The 7419-nt window shown below is 44.9% G+C and overlaps 1 long non-coding RNA gene across 1 annotated transcript; it reads left to right on the top strand.

The window, feature by feature from the left end:
* The first annotated feature begins 219 nt into the window (after positions 1-219).
* LOC105726089 (uncharacterized) lies at positions 220-1219 on the top strand. Its single transcript, XR_001109433.3, has 3 exons — positions 220-314; positions 626-722; positions 1183-1219. It is a non-coding gene; the product is annotated as an uncharacterized LOC105726089 (long non-coding RNA).
* The last annotated feature ends 6200 nt before the right edge of the window (positions 1220-7419 follow it).

The raw sequence follows: 7419 nt of genomic DNA, 5'->3' as shown, positions 1-7419 counted from the left end.
TCACACACACACAAAAAAGTGGAGAATAGAAAAAGTCAGGTGGTGGGTCAGGCCACGCCTTTCTTTTTCCCTTGCTTCCCCCAGCGCAGGTACTTTCCACATCCTCTGGTTTCACTGTCTCCGTCCACAGAAGCTGCAGTTGCTAAACCCACTGGGTGGAAGAGCCATTGTCACTAGAGCTTCGAAGCACTTCCACGTCCTTTCAGCGTCTCAAGGTGTGATCCTGTCGGTGACAATGAGGTCAAGACCAAGCCGGTGGATAAACTGACAGCCACAGTCAGCATCCTGAGACTCCTTGGAGAGGTCACATCGAGGTAAGACTTTGCTCCCTTGAGTTGGTCACGTTTTTTCAGGGGTAGTTGACGCAAAGTACAGAGAGCACTTGCCTCGGTCAGTGCTGTGCACCCACAGGGCTCTGGTCCCCGGGAAGCTTCCGCACCAGGCAGTGCAGCCAGAGGTGGCGGAGGGCCCACTGCCGCGACTGGCGCTGTTAAAACCCCACCCCATCCACACTGCCGTGGTCTCTAGGACTGGTACAGAAGGCTACAGGTAGAAACGTTACTAACAACACCAAATCACAAGTAATTATCCCCTGAACATAATATTTGTGCTCCTTTTTTTATAGGTCTCACATGAAATGATACTAAACTGTGAAATTTCACATCGACACAAAGAAACGTGTTGATGACACTAACTACCAATTCCTGAGAACCTGTCTCCAGGTGAGCTAGGAGTTGGGCAGGACTGGGTTGTGCAAGGCACAGGTCACAAAGGCCCCGCTGATAAAACAGGTAAGTGCGGTAAAAAGAAGCCAATCAGAAGCCACCGAAGCCAAGCCTGCAGTGGAAGCGACTTCTGATGGCCCCACTGCTTTATATGCTAATTATAATGCATTAGCAGCTGAAAGTGCCATAAGCCTTTCCAAATGCCATGGTAACTGGGGAAGCTGGTGTATGGTCTGAAAGAGGGAAGCGGGAAGAACCCTGGGTTCCAGGAATTCCCCATCCTTCCCACCCCTCCACCCAATCATGAATAATCCACCCCTGTTTAGCATGTGATCAAGAAATAACCATAAAAATAGCAAACCGCTACCCCTCAGTGCGGCTCTACCTATGGCGCAGCCATGCTTTTATTCCTTTACTTCCTCAGTAAACTTGCTGGCTCTTGAATTCCTTCCTGCAGGAAGCCTTCGGGACCCCATGTGGCCTCCCAGACCGAACCCATGTTGAAGTTCACCCTGTGACACAGGCAGTGTGCACTGCTGTGCATACACTAACCCTGCAAGACAGGAAGGAGGGCACTTGCTTTACGGATGAAGCAGCTGGGACGCAGTAAGGCTTCCTCATTTACCCGGATCACTCAGCAGGTAAGCCGTGTGCAAATACAAATACACCCACTTCCCAAAATGAGTACTCATTCTGGTACCCTCTGCAGCAGACGATACCAAACAGGACCTGCTAAATTCTGAAAAAATGATAGTAAATGGAAAATAAGTTTTTACAGGTCAAAGAAAATGATACTATAAAATAGTACAGGGATTTGTGTATAGACACCTTCCTACTCTTCCTCTCAGTAGAGCAACGATGCCTGGACATTATGTACGAGCAAACATTTGAAAAGACAGGCTGGTTGGATGTGGTGGTGAGTTCCCCAGGTTTTCTTTTTGCCTTCTATGTCCTACGCCGGATGCTGGAGAAGCCAGAAACCCAAGAACGCCAAGGAGCACTGACAATCGTTTAAAAAGTGCCAAGAACAGCTTGGAACAGCTGCTCTCTGGCCAAAGTACCAGGAAAGGGGCAGCCTAGCAAGACAGAACACTTTTAGACAGTAACCATCCTACCCCACCCAAACACCACGGAAAGATGCATAAGTGCACTGGCAACCCCACCAGCAAAGGTGCCCAGCACTGCCTAATGGTAAGGAGGCCTGGCACCACGGCCAGGGCTGTGATGGAAGGTTGCAGATGCTGATCTCCACCGCTGCCAGCAGTTAGGAGGAGCACACGCTCCTCAGGAAACCGATCTTTCATCCTAACCTGGCAGCCCTGAGCCAGTGCCCCTCATTCTCCTGCCAGCCTGGTATCAAAGGAAGCCTGCTCAAACAAGATCCAGAGTCACAAAACAGCACAGTGGTCTTTATATCCACAGTTGTGCTTTCTGTGGCTTTAGTTACCCCTGGTCAACTGCAGTCCAAAAATAGGTGAGTGCAGTACAGCAAGATATTTGTGGTGGAGGCGGGGGAGATCACATTCACCATAAAGAAAATTTTTATTACAGTATAGTGTTATAATTGTTCTATTTTATTAGTGGTTATTAATCTCTTACTGTGCCCAATTTATAAATTAAACTTTATCATAGGTATGTATATATAGGAAAAACACATAGTATATATAGAGTTTGGAACTATTCTGTGGTTTGGGGCATCCATTGGGGGGCTTGGAACATATTGCTTGCGGATAAGGGGGTGGGGTGACCATTGTAATATCCAGGTAATAACTTAAAAATCACTCATCCTGGCCGGGCACGGTAGCTTATGCCTGTAATCCCAGCACTTTGGGAGGCCAAGGTGGGCAGATCACAAAGTCAGGAGTTTGAGACCAGCCTGGCCAGTATGGTGAAATCTTGTCTCTATTAAAAATACAAAAATTAGCTGGACGTGGTGGCACATACCTGTAGTCCCAGCTACTCGGGAGGCTAAGGCAGAAGAATTGCTTGAACCTGGGAGGCAGAGGTTGCAGTGAGCTGAGATTGCGCCATTGCACTCCAGCCTGAGTGACAGAGCGAGACTCTGTCTCAAAAAAAAAAATCACTCATCCTACCAAGAACCAGGAAAATCCCAACTCGAATGAGAAAAGGCAGTCAACAGATGCTGACACCAATTAGACACAGATGTTACCTTATCTGATAAGAACTTTAAGATAGCCACACACACACAAAAAACCTCAACAAGCAATTGCAAACACACTCTAAATAAACAATTTTAAAAAATCAGAAAAGCTTAGCAAAGAAATAGAAGATGCAAAGAAGAACTAATGAAAATTTTAGAACTGAAAAATACAATCATTGAAATAAAAAACTCAGTCAATGGACTGAACAGTAGAATGGATGGGACAAAGGAAAGAACCAGTGAACTTGAAAATAGAACATAAGAAATGATCCAATCTGAGCAACAGAGAGAAAGTAGATTAAAAAATAAATGAAAAGTGCCCCAGGTTCCTGTAGGAACTATAACAAAAGATCTAACATTCTTGTCATCAGAATTCCAGAAAGAGAGGAGAAAGACAGCGGACCTGCAAAAGCATTCGAAGAAATAATGAGAAAAGTCTCCAAATTTAGCAAAAGAAATAAACCTACAAACTGAAGATGTTGAGTGAATACCAGGCAGTATAAACCCAAAGAAATCCACACTAACGCACATTATAATCAAACTCGTGAAAACGGAAGACAAATAATAAACCTGGACAATAGCAAGAGAGAAAGGACACCTTATTTGGGGGGGTAAAGAAATTGGAATGACAAAGGATTTTTCATCAGAAGGCATGGGGGCCAGGAGGAAGTGGCTGACATTTCAAGGACTAAAGGAAAAGAACTGTCATCCTGACATTTTATTCTGGGAAATTATCTTCAGGATGAAAGAAAAATCAAGACATTCTCAGAAGAAAATAAACTGAGAGAATTTGTCACCATTAGACCTGCCCTAAAAGAGTGGTTGAAGAAAGTTCTTTAATTGGAAGAAAATAACAGAGGGAAATCTGGAATATCAGGGAGGAAGAACAAATGGCTAGAACATATATCAGAGCAAAGACAAGAGAGTCTCCTCCTCCTGAGTTTTCTAAATTACATTTAACAGCGGAAGCAAAACATTTATCACTGTCTGATGTGGTTCTTAATGCAGGTAGAAGGAATATTTAAGTAAATTAAGGGAGTACAAAGGGACTTTAAAAAGTGACAATTTCTATACTTCACTCAACCTGTAAAATGTCAGCACCTGAAGACGGTGGTGAGCACGTGTGTGTGATATAACACACGCAGCAGCCACAAAACAGTGGAAACGAGAGATGAACTCAAAACGTAACAGATCAATTAAAATGGAAAGCTCTACAGTACTCAGGTAGCCCACAGGAAGGCAGGAAAAGAAAGAAGGAAAAGAAAAACAGGAAACAAACAGAAAACAAGCAAGAACAAAAAATAACTAAATAAAATGGCAGACATACGCCCTAACATACTCATAATTCCATTACATTTAAATGGGCTATGGCTGGGTGCAGTAGCTCACCCCTGTAATCCCAGCACTTTGGGAGGCCAAGGCGAGTGGATCACCTGAGGTTAGAAGTTCGAGACCAGCCTGACCGACATGGCAAAACCCTGTCTCTACTAACAGTACAAAAATTAGCCAGGTGTGGTGGCAGGCGCCTGTAATTCCAGCTACTCCAGAGGCTGAGGTAGGAGAATCGCTTAAACACAGGAGGCAGAGGTTACAGTGAGCTGAGATCATGCCATTGCACTCCAGCCTGAGCAACCAGAGTGAAACTCCATCTAAAACAAAGCAAATGGGCCAACTACACCATTTAAAAGACTAGGAGAGAAAGAAAAGATTCAAAGAGTAGATTTAAAAACATGACCCATTATATGCAAGAGCATTATGCTGACTGAGAAAAAAAGCCAGTCTGAAAAAATGATGTAGGAGTCCCCATTTTTATAACATTCTCAAGCAGACAAAAATGTAGGGTGAACAATAGATTACCGGTTGCCAGGGGTTAGGGATGGTGGGGATACGGAGGGAAGTGGGGTTCACTGTAAAAGAATAGCAAAGGGGCCGGGCACGGTGGCTTCACGCCTGTAATCCCAGCACTTTGGGAGGCTGAGGCAGGGGGATCATGAGGTCAGGAGTTTGAGACCAGCCTGGCCAATATGGTGAAACCCCGTCTCTACTAAAAACGCAAAAATTAGCTGAGTATGGTGGTGCGTGCCTGTAGTCCCAGCTACTCAGGAGGCTGAGGCAGAAGAATTGCTTGAACCCAGGAGGCGGAGGTTGCAGTGAGCCGAGATTGCGTCACTGCACTCTAGCCTGAGTGACAGAGTAAAACTCCATCTCAAAAAAAAAAAAAAAAAAAAAAAAGGGAGGTCTTTGGGTTTCTGGAACAGCTTTGTATGCTGATTGTGGTGGAGGTCACACAGATCCACACCTGTCTTTAAGTGGGTTAGAATTACACACAAACACTGTAGCAACGCCAGTTTCTTGTTTCTTTTTTTGTTTTGTTTTGAGACGGAATTTCGCTCTATTTGACCAGGCTGGAGTGTGATGGCACGATCTTGGCTCACTGCAACCACTGCCTCTTGGGTTCAAGCGATTCTCCTGTCTCAGCCTCCGGAGTAGCTGGAATTATAGGCATGTGCCACCATGTCCAGCTAGTTTTGTGTTTTTAGTAGAGACAAGGTTTCTCTGTGTTGGTCAGGCTGGTCTCGAACTCCCGACCTCAGGTGATCCACTGGCCTCAGCCTCCCAAAGTGCTGAGATTATAGGCATCAGCCACCGTGCCCGGCTAGTTTGTTGATTTTGATATTGTACTATAGATATAACCGTTGGAGAAACTGGGTGACAGTTACGTGAGATGTCGCTGCATTATCTTTGCAACTTCCTGTGAATCTATATTTCAAAATAAAAAGTTAAAATTAAACAGTAGAAGTCTTACTAGGAAAAGTACAAAATAAAGAAAACAGTAAACATTCTGACAAGATTAAGCTGTCCTGGCTGAGTATAAAAGACATACTGATTTAGCATGGAAAGGGTAACTGACTGAGCTGGAAGTAGTCAGACGTGGAGTTCAGCCATGGAAAAACCTGCCATGACTCAGGACCGCTCTTCAAAGAGTCTGACACGCGCAGCATGAAGAATGATGCTTGTTTCTTTCTTCTGCATTACTCAGCCTTTTGTTAAAAATGAGTACAGCTTTTGATTTTATACTTTTAAAAAGATGTTGCTCGATGAGTATAAGATAGGAAATAATAAGGGGTATAAGGAGGCTAAATAAATTAAGGGAGAATTTAAAGATGACAGAGAATGCCTAATTGCTTCTTCAAATTAAAGATGAGTTTTATAAAAAGGAGTACTGATTAGTTTCCATGCATCTGTAATAGTAAACGAAGCAAGAGCTTTAAGAGGTGTGTTTCAGTCCATTCTCACACTGCTGTAAAGAACTTCCCGACTGGGTAATTTATGAAGGAAAGAGTTTAATTGACACAGTTCTGCGTGGCTGAGAAGGTCTCAGGAAACTTACCAACATGATGGAAGGGGAAGCAGGCACCTTCTTCACAAGGTGGCAGGAGAGAGACTAGTGAACAAAGGAGGAACTTCCAAACACTTATAAAACCGTCAGATCTCGTGAGAACTCACTATCATGAGAATAGCATGGGGGAAACCGCCCTCATGAGCAATCAGCTCCCACCAGGTCTCTCAACACCTGGGGATTACAATTCAATATAAGATTTGGGTGAGATCGAAAAGCCTAAGCACATCAAGGTTCTTTCATAAAATTCTTACTTCACATAAGAATCCTGCACAATATTGTGCAATATGATGCAGTTCCATAACTTTCTTTTCTTTTTGAGATGGAGTTTTGCCCTTGTCGCTCAGGCTGGAGTGCAATGGCATGATCTCAGCTCACTGCAACCTCCGCCTCTCGGGTTCAAGCAATTCTCCTGCCTCAGCTTCCCAAGTAGCTGGTACTATAGGTGTGTGCCACCACGCCCAGCTAAATTTTGTATTTTTAGTAGCGATGGGGTTTCACCATGTTGGCCAGGATGGTCTCAAACTCCTGACCTCATGATCTGCCCTCCTCAGCCTCGCAAAGTGCTAGGATTACAGTCCCATAACTTTCATGCAACTCAGACATGACCAGGAATCACCTGTTTGTATATTCGATGAAGTCATAACTTGAAGGTCCCGGGTTCGCCCACCTTTGCCCACCCAGCATGGCCAGCGATTCACCTGAAGTCTGCTCCCAAAGACTTCTCAGCGTCTCTAAGGAAGTGCTCCGGGTTTACTCACACACAGTTCAACTGGCTGCAGCCACCATTTGCCTTCTAAGCTCCACCTCACGCTACTGCCAAGACAGTGCCCAGACTGCTCAAACGTCCTGCCTCATGATGTGCCCATGCCAAGTGGGCCCAGTAACCCCGGTGGTGCTGGACTCCATGCAGAGAGTGGGAGATGCCCTCAACTCGGTGGCACCTTTTGTCACTGTGTCCCTGAAGCGGCTTCACTGCTTTGGGAGCCTCACAGAATCTCTGGTGAAAGCATGTGTTAAGGCATGTGGTAGGATGGGGAAGGGTATTTGGGGCTGTGTGTGTGTGTGCGTGTGCACACATGTGCACGTACATAGCTATTTCTGTATTTGTATATACACATCTATGCATATAT

The sequence above is a fragment of the Aotus nancymaae genome, unplaced genomic scaffold (assembly GCF_030222135.1).
Source record: "Aotus nancymaae isolate 86718 unplaced genomic scaffold, 86718_ANA_hifiasm-v0.15.2.pri h1tg000020l, whole genome shotgun sequence".
NCBI classification, from domain to species: Eukaryota; Metazoa; Chordata; class Mammalia; order Primates; family Aotidae; genus Aotus; species Aotus nancymaae.
This window is presented reverse-complemented; position numbering and strand designations above follow the sequence as displayed.